The sequence below is a fragment of the Rhinatrema bivittatum genome, chromosome 4 (assembly GCF_901001135.1).
Source record: "Rhinatrema bivittatum chromosome 4, aRhiBiv1.1, whole genome shotgun sequence".
NCBI classification, from domain to species: domain Eukaryota; kingdom Metazoa; phylum Chordata; class Amphibia; order Gymnophiona; family Rhinatrematidae; genus Rhinatrema; species Rhinatrema bivittatum.
The window spans coordinates 112,820,363-112,838,608 of NC_042618.1; the positions used below are offsets into that span (position 1 = coordinate 112,820,363).

Consider the following 18,246-nt stretch of genomic DNA (forward strand, 5'->3'; position numbering starts at 1 on the left):
ATCACGGAGCAGGAGCCTTTGTGAGTTTCCTCACAGTTCTTTGTCTGACTAAAAATCAGATTTCACATTCATTTTCTCCCACATCGGGATCTCTCAGGTTTCCACTGGCTGGTGAGTAAATCTTTTTATCCCAGGACAAGCAGGATGATAGATCTCGCATATGGGTGACAACATCAGATGTAGCCCTGATACGGAAAACCTCTGTCAAGAGTTTCTAGAAACTTTTGGCTGGCACTATGGGCCTACTGAGCATGCCCAGCATGTCATGATATTCTCAGCCACAGGGGTCTCCCTTCAGTAGCAAAGCAGTTCAGGAGCTCTGGAAAGAGATTTTCCTCACATTTTCTCACAGAAGAAAACTTTTTCTTTTCACATTTTCAGTCACAATTTTCTCATAATTGGGTTTCCCTTCGACATAGTCTCGGTGAGTACGTTTTTCAGATAGTTTTTTTTTTAATCGTTTCCGATCATCCTACTGTCGATTCCCGCCGGTCATCGACCGTTATTAGGCCATAACTTTATCATGGCATCGGGGTTTAAAAAATGTCCAGATTGCAACCGACTATGTCCATAACAGACCCACATTATGTATGTGTTCTCTGCCTGGGATCAGGCCACGACGTCCGGGCTTGCTTAGCCTGTGCCCAGATGACACCGAAGGGCAGGCGTGCCCGTTTGGATAAGATGGAAGAATTATTCAAAAAGATGTCATCGTCGATGTCGTCCCCAAGGGTAACACCTCCCTCGGTAACTAAACATCGAGGTGAAACATGAACAGAAGACCGTCACTGGCACCGTCGATATCATCGATAGCATCGTCTTCGGCATCGAAGAGTCATCGAGAAAAGAAGCGGCACCGCCATCGATCCATCGACCAAGCGGATGGTAAACCATCGACGTCAGGATCGAAATCCATTGAGCCGATGCCCAAGAAAGTCTGTGTACTAGAGCCAACTCCACCAGCCGTACATGAAGAACTGCGGCACTCTCCACCGGGCTCGGTGTCAGAGGAAGTGCCACCACGAATCATCGTGGAAGTGTCAATAGCGCCAGCGATGCTTTCCCCAGTGGCAGTGGATACTACCCCGATTTCAAGGGAAGAAGTGACTACTTTAGTCCAACAGGCCATCGTTGAGGCTCTGAAGAACCTACAGCCTCCGACAGTGCCATCGGTGCTGGCACCGACACCGAGATCGGCATTGGAGCAATCAATTTTTTCAGTCTTTGCTGAATAGACTCGATGCCTTGATAGAAGCCTTTCCTCCGACATCGATGGCACCGACTCCATCAACGCAGCCATCGATGCCATCGAGGCCGATACCTCCGATGACTCCAGCCATTCCGGCTCCCAGATCATCGGAGGATGATGGCGGAGACTCCGATTCTGCCCCAGGACCATCGGGGCTCCATCGACATCGAGTCCCGAAGACACCCTCGATGCCTTTCAAGGACACATCGATGCCAATCCATCCAGGTCCATTGGGGGATACGAGGCATCGATTTCCATCGAGGCCCATCGATTCCCCATCGATGCCCTCACTTCCAACGATGCCACAACACATCCCAACAAAGGCTGTGTTTAAATCGAAGCATCATGTCCAGTCAGAAGACATTGACTCCCCTTATCATCCTCAATATACACCTTGGAAGGATGTTGACACAGACACTGAATCAGAGGAACTGCGATCAGAGCCCTCTCCACCAGAGGAGAGAGAGAAATCCCCTCCAGAAGATTTGTCATTTACAAATTTTATCAAAGAAATGGCAGATACAATTCCATTTGAATTAGTCACAGAGGAGGATACTAGACATAAGGCTCTAGAAGTACTGCAGTTTGTGGATGCGCCGAAGGAAATTGTGGCTATCCCAATCCATCAAGTCCTCTTGGAATTGCAACAACAAATGTGGGAACGTCCCTGCAGTGAATCGGAGAAGAGATGCCACTTATTTAGTGCAACATGCTCCAGGATACCAGAAGCCCCAACTACCTCACCATTCGGTAGTGGTAGAATCCACTCAGAAGAAGGCTTGGAAACAAAAACCTCATTCCTCTGTCCCACCAGGAAAGGAGCAACGATTCTTGGACACCTTAGGGAAGTAAGTCTATCAAGGGTCCATGCTGGTAGCACGTATTGCAGCATACCAGCTGTACATGACACAGTACCAACGGAATTTATGGAAACAAGTGCAAGGTATTGTTGCAACCTCCCACAACAGCATCAATTACTTTTAGCAACATTAGTTGACAAGGGATTAGAATCTGGCAAACATGAGGTGAGAGCAGCCTATGATGTCTTCGAAACATCAACTCGTCTATCTGCCTCTGCAATAAATGCAAGAAAATGGGCCTGGCTTAAGGCTTCTGACCTTAGGCAGGAAGTTCAAGAACGGCTTGCGGATCTCCCTTATGTTGGAGACAATCTTTTCGGAGAAAAGATCCAAGCTACAGTATCTCAGCTGAAAGACCATCATGAGACTCTCAGTCGATGTCATATAGGAAATAGCTGCTTGAATCTGGAAGCCAAAGATTTGACTTATTATGTAATTTCCTTTTTATCTCCTTTAATTTGCATCTGCAACACCCCCCCTATCTTGTTTGGGGTCTAGTTTATGTTGTAAAGTGTTGGGGAATATATAATGCTGCTTATGATATGAGGACTATATTTTGATTTATTTGTACCAACATGATACACAATTTCCATACAAAGTTTTTTTATGCTTTGTAATATTGTTTAAAATTAATAAAGTTTAAATTAAAAAAAAAAAAGAGACTCTCAGTCAGCTATCAAAATTGCCAGCAGATCAGACATCTTCCCTAAGATGTCCACCACGCAGAGAGACTCGAGGCGACCCTTCTACAGACCTAGAAGATATTACCCTCCTGCCTCTTCATCACGTCAATACCGTCCCTCACAGAGAGGACACCCACGTCAACCAAAGTAGCAGAAGACCCAGCCATCACCCCAAACTGGACCAGCGGCGGGTTTTTGAGCCGTGCCAAGAGAACAGCAGCCTCTTTCTCAACCCTATGCCCTCCCTACCAGTCGGAGGTCGACTTCATTACTTCCAACACCAATGGAGTCTCATCACAAAAGATCAATGGGTATTAGCCATACTACATCGGGGATATCGTCTAAAATTCAATACCATACCCCCGTATTCTCCTCCCATGCCAATTTGGTCAAACATTCTCATCACATCTCAACTACAAGTAGAACTCTCTACTTTGCTGACTGCCAGGGCCATCGAACCAGTTCCCTGGTCTCAGCAAGGAAAGGGGTTCTACTCCCGCTATTTCCTCATTCCAAAGAAAACAGGCGGCCTTCGCCCTATCTTAGACCTCCAAAATCTCAACAAATTTCTACACAAAGAAAAATTTTGGATGGTATCTCTGGGAGCCATCCTTCCATTACTTCAAAAGGGAGATTGGCTCTGTTCTCTGGACCTTCAAGACGCTTATGCGCACATATCAATTTCCGCACAACATTGCAAATATCTACGATTCGTAATGGGAAAGAATCATTACCAGTACCGAGTCCTGCCATTCGAACTGGCCTCTGCTCCTCGAGTATTTACAAAATGCCTAGCAGTAGTGGCCGCACATCTAAGAAAAAACAGCATTCATGTTTTTCCATACCTAGACGATTGGCTAATCAGAAGTCCATCCAGGAGGGAGTTCTTTCTGCCTTGAAAACCACAATAACACTATTGCACCTTCTGGGACTTCTCATCAATTATCCAAAATCCCACGTCGAGCCGTCTCAACTCCTCACATTCGTCGGAGCAGACCTCGACACAACAGTGGCGAAAGCTTCCCTTCCAAGCGACCGTGCCGACAATTTGGCACGACTGGCGAACATTATGATTCATCACCAGTTCGCATCCGCCCATCAAGTTCTAGTGCTACTAGGACACATGGCCTAGACAGTACATGTCACTCCTATGGCGGTTAGCCATGAGAAAAACTCAATGGACTTTGAAATCTCAATGGCTACAAGCTTTCCAACCACTGTCGTACACAATTCAAATCACCGACCAGTTACGTCTGTCACTCCACTGGTGGACAAATCAAACAGCGTTGAAAGCTGGTCTCCCATTCCAACAGGCAAATCTACAAGTCATCCTAACTACAGATGCTTCCAACCTGGGATGGGGAGCTCACGTCAACAACCTTCAAACACAAGGGACGTGGACTACGCTCGAAAAGCAGTATCAGATAAACTTCTTGGAACTTCGAGCGATGAGATATGCCCTTTATGCCTTCAAAGACTGCCTCTCAAACAAGACTGTGCTGTTACAGACAACACAGTAGCAATGTGGTATATAAACAAACAATGAGGCACAGGCTCTTATCTCCTATGCCAGGAAGCAGTACAGATTTGGGCTTGGGCTCTAGAGCATTCCATACATCTCCGAGCAACTTATCTGGCGGGCATCAAAAACATCCTAGCGGACGATCTCAATCGACATTTCAATCCCCACGAATGGTCGCTGGACCCACGTGTAGCGAGCAAAATCTTTCAATGCTGGGATCGCCCAACCATAGACCTCTTTGCGTCCACACTGAACCACAAAGTGGAAAGGTTCTGCTCCCTCCACAGACGTCAACAAACAGTCCCCAGGGACGCATTTTCTCACCTCTGGAACACAGATCTTCTATATGCGTATCCTCCAATTCCGCTCATAGCGAAAACTCTCGTGAAGCTACAACAGGACAGGGGGACACTGATCCTCATAGCCCTGTACTGGCCTCGACAAGGATGGTTTCCCATACTCCTCGACCTCTCGATCTCACCACCAGTTCGCCTGGGCTCAGAGCCCACTCTCATCACTCAGAATCAGGGCAAGCTGCGTCATCCCAACCTGACAACTCTTGCCCTAACAGCTTGGATGTTGAAAGCTTTTAATCTGCAACCACTTAATCTCTTAACACAAGTCTCTCAAGTTCTAGTAGCTTCACGAAAGCCTTCTACATGGAAATCTTACCACTTTAAGTGGACTAGATTTACAAAATGGTGCACACAAAAGGGTATAGAACCCTTCTCCTGCCCCACTTCTTCCTTACTAGATTACTTATACCACCTGTCAGATTCTGGTCTCCAAACATCCTCTGTAAGGGTACACTTAAGCGCCATAGCGGCATACCACAAGGGAATAGGGGATGCACCAATAACAGCACAGCCCCTAGTAAGTAGGTTCATGAGGGGCTTACTTCACCTTAAGCCTCCCATTCGACCACCGGTCACTGAATGGGACTTGAATTTAGTACTAACAAAGCTCATGCGCTCACCGTTCGAGCCTCTACATTCTTGTGATGAAAAATTCCTTACATGCAAAGTGCTTTTCTTAGTAGCCATTACATCAGCTAGAAGGGTCAGTGAGTTGCAAGCTCTCGTCACATACTCACCCTATACAAGGTTCCTGCATGACAGAGCAGTCCTTCGCACTCACCCCAAATTCTTGCCAAAAGTAGTAACAGACTTTCATATCAATCAGTCAATAGTCTTGCCTACTTTCTTTCCAAGACCTCACTCTCACCAGGGAGAGAGATTCTTTCACACCTTGGACTGTAAACGTGCACTAGTTTTTTACCTAAACTGCATGGCGGTCCATAGAAAATCCACCCAACTCTTTGTTTCTTTCGACAAAAATAAACCAGGAGTTGCGGTAGGAAAACACTCTCTCCAACTGGCTAGCAGACTGTATTGAATTCTGTTATGAAAAAGCAAAGATTTCTCTCCAGGGGCGAGTAAATGCACATTCAGTAAGGGCTATGTCCACATCAGTAGCACACTATCGTTCAGTGCCCATCCTAGACACATGTAAAGCTGCAACATGGAGTTCCCTTCACACCTTTGCAGCTCATTATTGTCTGGACAAAGGAGGACTACAAGATTCAGCCTTTGGACAATCTGTCTTAAAGAACTTATTTCCAGTTTAACACCACCTCCTACTACATCCATCCTGCTGTGATTCAGGCTGCCTCATTTTTTTCCAGCAGTACACCAGTTGTGTTTGTTGCACAAGTTGTATGCTGTTGGTATAATGTAAGAATGACGCAGCTTGTAGCTTGCTAATCATCCATATGTGAGGACTATCATCCTGCTTGTCCTGGGATAAAGCAAAATTGCTTACCTTGCAATAGGTGTTATCCCAGAACAGCAGGATGGTAGTCCTCACAGAACCCACCCACCTCCCCGCGGAGTTGGGTCCGATACGTTTTTATTATTTTATTGTTTTAGCTCACGCATATTGCTACAAACGAGACTGAAGGGAGACCCCTGTGGCTGAGAATATCATGGCAATCTGGACATGCTCAGTAGGCCCACAGTGCCAGCCAAAAGTTTCTAGAAACTCTTGACAGAAGTTTTCCGTACCAGGGCTCCATCTGATGATATCACTCATATGTGAGGACTACATTCTGCTGTACTGGGATAACACCTATTACAAGGTAAGCAATTTTGCTGTCTCATTTTTACTCTTTGAGTAAAATTTTTTCCTCTCACGTTTCTTCTCATTTCATCAACGGCTGTCGATGTTAAAATGGCCACGGGATTTAAAAAATGTCCCATCTGTAATCGGACAATGTCCATTACAGACCCACACCTTGAGTGTGTGCTTTGTTTAGGGGAAAAACACGACGTAACAACCTGCCCCAAATGTGCAGAAATGACCGCGAAGGGAAGAAAGGCCCGTCAAGAAAAGATGGAGCACTTATTCCATCTACAACTTCTGCCATCTCCCTCCACATCGACTAAATCATCTCGGCCGGAGTCTCAAAACGCATAATTTTGAAAAAACGTCATCCGGAAGGGTCAGGGGACCATCCATCGCCAACGTCATCGATAGCATCGACGAAGTCAGCGACCGAACACCGTTCGAAGCACCGCCATCTGCACAGACACTCATCGATACCAGAGGCGCTTCTCTCCCCGGAGGAATCGACCGTGAAACGGCCTAGAATCCAGGAAACACCGGTACCTCCGCCGAGGCCTTCATCCCATGGAGACACACCAGCTGTCGAACCTCCACAGGGCTCTGTGGAAGGAACATCGACACCTCCACTGCCACTGCATACAGCTGCTCTGCCTGCACCAGCTGTTACGCAGGAATTGTCGGATTTCATCCGTCAAGCGGTGCTCCAGGCCTTAAAGGATCAATAGATGTCGATTCCGGTGCCACAGCCTAAGTCAATACCGAGGCGACCATCGATACCAACACAGATTCCATCGCCGATGCCGATGTCACCTAGGGCTCCAGGACATCCTGAAGTTGCGCTGTAGCAACTTCTCATGAAGAAATTTGATGAAATCGTCTGTGCCATTCCATCCAAGCCATGAGAAGGCATTCCTGGACGGATACCTATAGATGATCCGCAGCCAGGTCCTTCTGGACTTCCTCGTCTACCAAGATCTTTTCCAATGTCTCCACATCACGAAGATCCAGATGATACATGGGATGATGGGCATACAGACACTTCCTCTGAAGGATTTATGTCAGATCCTTCCCCTCCAGAACAAAGGAAGAAATCTCCACCGGAGGATTTATCCTTCTCAAACTTTGTTCAGGATATGGCGGACACCATACCTTTCACCCTGGTAACTGAGGAAGATGCTAGACAGCAAACACCGGAGGTCCTCCAATTTGTGGATCCTCCAAAACAAGTATTAGCCATGCCTCTCCATGAAGTCCTCCTAGACTTACAACATAGTCTCTGGGAGCACCCATGCTCAGTACCAACTATCAATAAAAGAATGGACACTACTTATTTGGTACAGTCTGTTACCGGCTACCAAAAAGCACAGCTTCCACACTAATCAGTGGTTGTGGAATCTGCGCAAAAGAAATCAAAAAGGATAAGGCCGCATTCCTCCACTCCTCCAGGCAAGGATCATAGATTCTTGGATTCTCTGGGTAGAAAAATTTATCAAGGAGCCATGTTAAATACAAGAATTTCATCATATCAGTTATACATGACTCAATATCAGAGGAATCTGTGGAAACAGATGCAAGAATTTTCAACTTCATTACCACAGCAATATCAGGAAGCAGCCCAAACTATCATTCACAGAGGACTTGAAGCTGGCAAGCACAAAGTCCCAGCCTCTGATGGTTTTGAAACAGCCACCAGGGTAGCAGCCTCTGGTATAAGTGCAAGACGTTGGGCATGGCTTAAAGCCTCAGACCTCAGGCCTGAGGTCCAGGAAAATACATAGTTACCATGTATTGGTGACAACCTTTTTGGTTCTAAAGTACAAGATGCTGTAGCACAATTAAAAGAGCACACAGAAACCCTGTGCTAACTATCGTTAGTTCCACAGGATTCTGCTACCCAGTCATCTCGCCGGCCTCCAAGAAAATCTAGACAACCCTTCTATCGACAGAGGTGGTATTACCCCCCCAGCATCAAGGGGCAGATCTTCTAGGCCGCAGCAAAGAGCTCAGCCCAGACAACCTAGGGCAACTAGGTCTCAACCTCCGCCGCAGATGGGACCGGCTACAGGCTTTTGAGGTTTTTCCCAGAGACCAAAGCCATCTCTTCAATCCTCAACTGGATCTTCTGGTAGGAGGCCGAATATCCTCCTTCTACAACCATTGGTTACAAATAACAACAGACCAATGGGTACTTGCAATAATATCTCAAGGTTACCAACTCTATTTCCTCTCAACTCCAAGAGATTCTCCTCCGAGACCTCTTCCTCTAAGCGAAAATCACATAATCCAATTACAAGTAGAATTATCCACCCTTCTGAGAGCCAGAGCTGTAGAGCTGGTGCCCCGGACTCAGCAGGGCAGAGGATTCTATTCCCGCTATTTCCTCATTCCAAAGAAAACCAGAGGCCTACGTCCCATCCTAGACCTCAGAAATCTCAACAAATTTCTGAAGAAAGAAAAGTTCAGGATGGTCTCTCTAGGCACCATGCTTCCACTTCTTCAAACAGGAGATTGGCTTTGTTCTCTGGATTTTCAAGATGTTTACGTTCACATACCAATATTCCCTCCTCGTCGCAAGTATCTGCGCTTCATGGTGGGTCATCAACATTTCCAGTACAGAGTACTACCATTCGGACTTGCCTTTGCTCCCAGAGTATTCACCAAATGTCTGACAGTAATAGCAGCACACTTGCACATGGAAAGTGTCCATGTTTTTCCCTATTTAGATGACTGGCTCATCAGAAGTCAATCTCAACAAGGAGCTCTGGATTCTCTCAGTCGAACCATTACTCTACTTCACTCCGTGGGCTTTCTCATCAGTTATCAAAAGTCCCATCTCATTCCGTCTCACCTGCTTCAATTCATAGGATCAGAATTGAACACCATACTTTCAAAAGCTTTTCTACCCAGGGATCGGGCAGACACACTTTCCCTACTGGCAAACTTGCTTCACTCAAAGAAACAAGCAACAGCTCATCAGTTTCTGACCTTACTAAGCCACATGGCCTCCGCAGTTCATGTCACCCCTATGGCAAGACTAGCCATGAGGGTAACTCAATGGACTTTAAGAGCACAATGGATCCAAGCCATTCAACCACTGTCTTCTCCAATTCAAGTAACCCACCAGCTACTTTCATCTCTACTTTGGTGGGCGAACAAGGACAATTTGCGCAAGGGCCTACCCTTCCAGCAACTGGTCCCACAGATAACTTTAACTACAGATGCATCCACCTTAGGTTGGGGAGTCACATAGACAATCTCCAAACCCAGGGTACTTGGACAAAACTCGAAGCAACATTTCAAATCAATTTCCTGCAATTTCGAGCTATACGTTATGCGCTGCATGCGTTCAAGGACTGCCTTTCACACAAGACTGTTCTGATCCAAACGGACAATACAGTAGCCATGTGGTACATCAACAAACAGGGAGGTACGGGCTCGTATCTCCTTTGTCAAAAAGCCGCACAGATTCGGGATTGGGCCCTCACACACTCCATGTTTCTCCGGGCCACTTATCTGGCAGGCATTCACAACGTAGTGGCGGATCGACTCAGTCGTCAATTCCAACCGCACGAATGGTCCCTGGATCCCTTAGTAGCGACCAGAACATTTCAACGTTGGGACAACCAACAATAGACCTCTTTGCATCACACCTGAATCACAAAGTGGACAAGTTCTGTGCCTTGCACAGACAGAAACACCAGCTAGCCAAGGACGCCTTTGCTCGCCCTTGGAATTCAGGCCTTCTATGCGCATATCCTCCGATACCGCTCATAACCAAAACTCTAGTGAAACTACAACAGGACAAGGGGTCCATGATACTCATAGCCCTGTATTGGCCTCGACAATTATGGTTCCCCACACTTCTAGACCTCTCGATCAGAGAACCAATTTGCCTGGGTGTAGCTCCTACTCTCATAACTCAGGATCAGGGTCGGTTGCGCCATCCCAACCTTCAATCCCTATCCCTGCCTGCATGGATGTTGAAAGCTTTATTTTACGACCACTCAATCTTTCAACTAATGTATCTCAAGTGCTCATAGCTTCACGTAAACCTTCAACACGAAAGAACTATTCTTCGAAATGGAAAAGGTTTACTTTGTGGTGCACGCAAAAGAACATTGATCCTTTCTCCTGCCCTACAACTTCTCTATTAAACTATTTATGCCATCTTTCAGACTCTGGTCTCCAGACTTCATCTGTCAGAGTACACCTAAGTGTAATCTCAGCTTTCCATAACAAGATGGGAGATGCACCAATATCCATACATCCTCTTATCAGTAGATTTATGAGAGGTTTAATTCATCTTAAACCACCAATTCAACCACCTGTCACAGAATGGGACCTGAATTTGGTCTTAGCAAGACTCGTGCGTTCTCCATTTGAACCCATGAATTCCTGTGATTTCTCACATGGAAGACTATCTTCCTCATAGCTATTACATCGGCTAGAAGGGTTAGTGAGTTGCAAGCACTTGTCATGTACTCACCTTATACAAAATTTCTACATGACAGAGTGGTTCTCTGAACACATCCAAAATTCCTCCCCAAGGTAGTTACGGAATTCCATTTGAACCAATCCATAGTTTTACCCACATTCTTTCCAAGGTCTCATTCACACCAAGGAGAACGAGCCTTACATACCTTGGACTGCAAGCGTGCGCTAGCATTCTACTTAGACCGCACTGCAGTCCACAGAAAATCCACTCAACTCTTTGTATCTTATGATCCAAACAAACCGGGAAAAGCAGTGGATAAACATACTCTATCCAATTGGCTAGCAGATTGCATACAGTTTTGCTATGAAAAAGCAGGCCTTCCTCTCCAAGGTCGAGTAAAGGCGCATTCAGTAAGGGCAATGTGAACCTCAGTAGCACACTATCGTTCAGTGTCAATTCTTGACATATGTAAAGCAGCAACATGGAGTTCTCTTCACACCTTTGCAGCTCATTACTGTTTGGACAAACAAGGACGACAAGATTCAACCTTTGGACAATCTGTCTTAAAGAACCTATTTCCAGTTTAATCCCAACTTCTTCTACATACAATCTGCTGTGATCTTCAGCTGCCTCATTTCAACAACAATACTTCACTGTTGCTTCACTACAAAATGACTCAGCCTTTAGCTTGCCAATCACCCATATGTGAGGACTAGTATCCTGCTTGTCCTGGGATAAAGCAAAATTGCTTACCTTGTAATAGGTGTTATCCCAGGACAGCAGGATGTAGTCCTCACGAAATCCACCCGCCACCCTGCGGAGTTGGGTCCGATACGTTTTATAATTTAATTTTTGCTAAAGCTTATTGTTACATACGAGACTGAAGAGAGACCCCTGTGGCAGAGAATGTCATGGCATGCTGGGCATACTCAGTGGCCTCACAGGGCCATTCAAAAGTTTCTAAAAACTTTGACAGAGAGTTTTCCGCAATAGGGCTCCATCAATGATGTCACCCATATGTGAGGACTACATCCTGCTGTCCTGGGATAATACCTTTTACAAGGTAAGCAATTTTGCTTTCCAAGACACCTCCCTCCATTTCACGCTCCGCATACACATACAGCCATCTGCCCTAACCATACTTCTATACCCTTTCACAACACTCCGACCGCATCCTCACACACAGCCATAATCCCCCACTCCAAATATAAAATACCCTGCAATCCCTATGCAACAGTTTCCCACGTACACAGGCCCAACCCACCCAAACACACATGCAACTCATTGCCACTACACACACAGCTGTATCTTTATAAAAAAAATAAAAAAACCTACACCCAACTCCCCTACATATTACCACCCAAACAACCCACTTACACCTGAAACTCCTAAACACCCCCCACAACCCTGCCATACACGAACAATTCCCCACCCATTCATTCACACCCACAAACAAACCCTTCTACAAATACAGAATTTGTTGGAAAACATTCCTGAAGCTAAGTCTCTGCATGTATTCCCCATTTGTTTATTAAGTTATTTAGTTAGTAGGAATGCAGGTCTATTCATTCCTGCCAGTGCTGAGAGATAAGGGAACACTCACATTAGTTATCTGCATCAGGTAGACTTCTTCCTTTTTTTTATTCTTTTTTTTTTAACTTTGTTGTTCACAAGGTTGAAATAGAAACAAATCAGTGTAAATTGGTTAAAGGTTGTACAATGATAGCAGTGAGTGAGGATACATATTTTTCTGATAAGATGAGGGGATTTTTTTTGCCCTAAAAGTTCCCTAGCATCGGAAAAAAAGTTTAATGGATAAGCAAGTGACAAGATTCTAAGCAGCAAGTTTATTTGCCAAAATTAGTTTGGCAATTGTGCTCAACATCTGGTACTGTGATTCAGATTTATTGAAGGCTATTACCTAATAATTTGTAATGTATTACAAAACTCCAAACAAACTGATCTTGTTGGTTAGTGATCAGCACTATATGTTCCAATATGAGTGTCCTATTTCAGAACAGTCCTAGAATGCTCATGCCCTGGGTCTGCTGGGGATGTTGTGGATACGTAGGGTCCTTCGTTTTCAATTTAAACCAATTTTCACCCATAAATTCACAGTTCCCTGTACGTACCCGGATCAGTCCAGACCGTGGGTTGAACCTCCTGTCCAGCAGATGGAGACAGACTAAAACTGAAAAGGATATCCTATATCAGGACAGAGCCCACCCTGCAGCCCTTCAGTATTTGTCTGTCTCCAGCAGTTGGTACAGCTCACCCTGCAGTTCCCTGATCTGGGCTAGCTAGCCTTTTCTTTGTCCCGGTTGGGTTTCTATTCCCTTTCAAGGATCAAGCAAGTACTTTTAATTTGTTCTGTGTTACATATACAAAAAAAAAAAAAAAAGATTTAGCTCTGAATTTTTTCTCTCAGGAGACAGCTCTGTCTCCTTGCTCTTGCGGAGCTTAGGGTGGCTTGTCCCCTTGTGTTCCATAGCCTAAGCCCCTTTTCTCGGTGGTCCTATTGTGAGGTGAAACTGGTGGTCCAGTCACTCCCCCCTTGCCTGGCTGCTTTTTGATCTGGGATGCTTCTTCCCCGGCAGTGCCCTCAGGGATGTGCATGCCCCTGTCTCTAGCTTGCTGAAGTAAAAAAAAAAAAAAATCAAGTGGAAGAAAAGCCCCAAGCTGGTCAGTTTTACTTCTGGGCACTTTTTTTTTTTCATTTTTCGACCGGCAGCCAGGGTCTGATTGACACAGGAGCGTGCAGGGTTCGTTCCTCTGCTCCTCCTGGCAGCAAAGTTTTTCTCTCACAGCTGATTTTCTCTTCAGATCGTGGCTTCCCTGCATTGAGTATGCCACGATCCAACTGCTGCCTTGCCTGTGGAGAGCCCTCAATGCGTCTTTCGTGCGAGGGGCTCTGTTCCTCATGTTTGCCGGGTAGGGAAGGACCCTCCCCGGCAGCACCAGCAAAGCAAGCCCGGGGTCGCTCTGCTCCACGCATGGCCAGGCCGTTCCCGGGTTGTCAAACAACGGGAACGGTGGCCATCTTGGGGGTTTCAGCAGCTCCCGATTCGGAGCTGCTTGGCACAGAAGATGCAAATTTTTTGTGGTCTCCCCCCCCCCCCACTCCGGCAAGTCTAGACCTCATTTTTCGTCAGAATTTGTGCTCCTCATGTACAAATCTATCTGGCCAGCTTGCAGGAGGAGGAGGACATCTCGCCAGGTCCCCTGCCAGCCAAACTCCCGAGGTTGGACCCTCCGCTCGCTCCTGCGGTTCCGGATGCGCAGGGGTTTGTCCGGTACGGGTGGTCCTGGGGGCCGCCTCTGGGGACCTCTAATCTGGATCTGGCGGAGACACTCCCTCCTCTGGAAGGGGATGATCCCAGGATTCTCCATCTGTTTCAAAAAGAAGAGTTGGAACCCATCATTCCTTTTGTCCTTCAGGAACCCCAGTGGATACTGAGGGACCCCCAGTGGATACTCTTACTGCCGCACTGCTGAAGCACATGGACGGGGAATCTCAGGGCTCTGGCTTCTGCTTTTCCTTTTCCCCCTATGCACAAATTGCTGCTCCTCTGGGAATGGGAAGCTCCCGAGGCGGGACTCTGCGTCGGGATAGCCATGGACAAACTGTATCTGCTCCTGGAGGACTGCCTGATAATGCTGAAAATTCCCACGGTGGATTCTTCAGTCTCCGCGGTTACAAAGCACACCACCAATTCCGGTGGTGGGTGCTACGGCCTTGAAGGATGTACAGGATCACAAGCTCGAATTCCACCTTAAGCGTATCTTCGAGGTGCCTGCTTTAGGAGTCCGGGCGACTATTTGCAGCAGTCTCATGTAGCGGGCAGGCCTTAGATGGGTTCAGCAATTACTCGGCACTCGGGACCTCCCAGCTGCTGAGGCGGAGCAGGCTGAACGATTAGAAGGCGTTATTGCGTATGGGGCGGATGCTCTTTACGAACTTCTCCGCGTCCAGGCGAAAGCGATGGCCTCTGCAGTCTCTGCCAGGAGGCTCCTCTGATTACGCAATTGGTCGGCGGACCCTTCGTCCAAGCCACGGTTGGGCACGCTGCCTTTTAAAGGCAAGTTGCTTTTTGGTGAGGACCTTGAGCAGCTCATTAATTTCTTGGGTGAGAACAAGGTTCATAAGCTGCCTGAGGACTGACCGAAACAGCCTCGAGCATTTGTGCCTTCCCGTTCCAGTTTTCGGGGCCAACGTAGATATACGCCTTGAGGCCGAGGTGGTGCTTCTAGGGCTTATGCTTCCAGGTCTCAATCCTGGTCTCAGCCCTTTCAAGGTTGCAGACCCTACCGAGAGGGGGCATCTCAGCGTACCACCCCGAAGCCCACCTCCCAATGTGATAAGGTCGGCCCATTCCTCCGTTCCCAACCTCGGGGGTCGTCTTTCCCTGTTTTTCGAGGAATGGATCAAGATCACGTTGGATCAGTGGGTTCTGGAGATTGTCCGAGACGGTTACGCTTTAGAATTTTCTCGATCTGCCAGATTTCTATGTAGTCTCTCCTTGCGTTCGTCTGAAGCGGGATGCGGTGGCCCAAACCCTTTCCAGGCTCCGACAGCTGGGCGCCATTGTCCCAGTTCCTGCGGCAGAGCGTGCTATCGGCCAGTATTCCATCTACTTCATAGTGCCAAAGAAGGAAGATTCTTTTCGCCCGATCTTGGACCTCAAAAGGGTCAATTGGGCCCTCAGGGTACCCCATTTCCGTATGGAGACCCTGAGGGCGGTCATAGCGGCTGTTCATCCCGGCGAATACCTCGCCTCTCTCGATCTAACGGAGGCGTACATACACATCTCGATTCGCTCCAAACACCAGAAGTATCTCTGCTTCCACGTTCTGGGCCAACATTTTCAATTCCGGACGCTACCCTTCGGTCTCACCACCGCTTCGTGCACCTTCACCAAGGTCGTGGTGGTGGTGGTGGCGGCTCTCCGCTGGGAAGGAGTCTTGGTCCACCCTTACCTGGACGACTGGCTCATGTGGGCCAAGTCGGAGGGTCTCTGCCGGCACGCAGTCGACCGGGTCCTAGCTCTTCTTACCTCTCTCGGGTGGATAGTCAACTTCCCCAAGAGTCATTTCCAGCCTTTCCAAGTATTGGAATTTCTGGGGACCCGCTTTGATACTCAGGTCGGCAAGGTGTTTCTGCCCTGTGCTCAGACACTCAAGCTCATCCACAAGGTACGCAACCTTATCTCGCTCCCACTCCCGACGGTGTGGGACTACCTCCAGGTCCTGGGGACTATGGCCTCCACCATAGACCTAGTCCCCTGGGCTTTTGCGCATATGCAACTGTTACAGAGAGCTTTGCTATCCCGCTGGCAACCGGTGTCGGAACAGTTTCAAATGGTTATCTTCTTCCGCTTTCAGCCTCTTATCCTTGCCGACATACGGTGGTGGCTTTTGCTTCCACATCTTCTGAGGGGAATGCATGCCCCTTCGGACTCCACAGTGGGTCATAGTCACTACGGATGCCAGTCTCTCCGGCTGGGGAGCAGTCTGTCGGTCTCAGACCACGCAGGGTTACTGGTCCCCAGTCCAATCCCATTGGCACATCAATCGACTGGAAGCCTGGGCGGTTCCCCTGGCCCTACAGGAGTTTTTGCCCCTGCTCAGAGGCAAGGCGGTGAGGGTCCTCTCCAGTAACTCCTCTCTACAGTAGCTTATATCAAACGACAGGGGGCACTCTGAGTCGCCTGGAAGCCCTGAAAGCCAGCCGGCTCCTGGCCTGGGCAGAGCGTCACCTGGATTGCTTGGCGGCCTCCCACAGAGCGGGCAAGGAGAATGTGCAAGCCGACTTCCTCAGACGCCAGCAGCTCGATCCAGGAGAGTGGGAGCTCTTGGACCAAGCAATGGGATTGATCATCAGCAGGTGGGGTCCCCCGCACCTAGATCTCATGGCGACCTTGAGCAATTCCAAAGCCAATAGGTTCTTCAGCCGCTGGAGGGAACACTGTTTGGAGGGAGTGGATGCTCTCGCTCTCCCCTGGCCCTCAAACGTCATCCTCTACGTGTTTCCTCCTTGGCCTCTCGTGGGAAAAGTTCTCCAAAGAATAGAACTTCACGAGGGGTCAGTCATCCTGGTAGCACCCGAATGGCCCCGCAGGCCGTGGTTCATGGATCTGGTCAACTTGGCATCGGACGGCCCTCTTCATCTCGGCCATCTTCCTAGTCTGCTTCAGCAGGGTCCTGTATTTTTCGACCAGGCGGATTGCTTTTGTCTAGCGGCCTGGCTTTTGAACAGAGATGTCTGAGGCATAAAGGCTATAAGGAGGAGGTGATTACCACTCTCCTGTGGACGTGTAAATCATCTACTTCTTTGGCTTATATTCGCGTTTGGAAAATCTTTGAGAATGTCTATCCTGAATTGGGTGTCTCGGCGCGTTCGGCACCTGTCTCAGTGGTTCTTTCTTTTCTTCAGAAAGGCCTCTCCAAGGGTCTTTCCTTCAATTTGTTGTGCGTCCAAGTGTCCGCACTCTGTTCTCTTCTCGGTCGAGTGGAAGGGCACACCTTGGCGACTCACCCGGACGTTGCTCGGTTCTTGAAGGGTGCCAAACACCTGAGGCCCCCTGTCCGTCCCACATGTCCATCCTGGAATCTCAATTTAGTCTTCCTGGCTCTCTGCATGGCTCCGTTCGAACCTCTTCGTCGGGCTACTCTAAAGGATCTTACGCTTAAGGCGGTTTTCTTGGTTTCTATTTGTTCCGCTTGTTGGGTTTCGGAGATTCAAGCGCAGTCCTGTCGGGAGCCTTTTCTGCGTTTTTCGGATTCGGGAGTCTCTCTCAAAACTACTCCGTCCTTCTTGCCGAAGGTCGTCTCTTCCTTCCATGTTAATCAGTCGGTGGAGCTTCCTGCATTTTCTGCGGCGGACATCGCGGGTCCTGATGGGGGCGATCTTTGCCGGCTTGATGTGAAACATGTGTTGCTCTGTTATCACCAAGTCACCAATGAGTTTTGAATCTCCGATCATCTTTTTGTCCTCTGGAGTGGTCCAAATAGGGGCAAACAGGCTTCTAGGACTACTATTGCTCAGCAGCTGAAGGAAGCGATTGCCTCGGCTTATCTTTGCCAAGGCTGGACAGTTCCTGAGGGCTTGAAGGCTCACTCTTTGCTTTCTCAGCCTACTTCGTGGGTGGAGAGTCAGTTGGTCTCTCCGCAAGAAATCTGCAGGGCCGCTACATGGACATCCCTGCTTACTTTTGCTCGGCATTATCGTCTAGATGTGCATGCACCGATCTTTGGTTCTTTTGGGCGGCAGGTGCTTCGAGCGGGACTGTCTCGGTCCCACCCGGTTTAGGGAAGCTTTGGTACATCCCACAGTCTGGACTGATCCGGGTACGTACAGGGAAAGGAAAATTAGT

The 18,246-nt window shown here is 48.0% G+C and overlaps 1 protein-coding gene across 2 annotated transcripts in view; it reads left to right on the plus strand.

The window, feature by feature from the left end:
* Window positions 1–18,246, plus strand: part of CDAN1 (codanin 1) — a 191,774-nt gene that overhangs the window by 86,557 nt on the left and 86,971 nt on the right. The window lies entirely within an intron of this gene.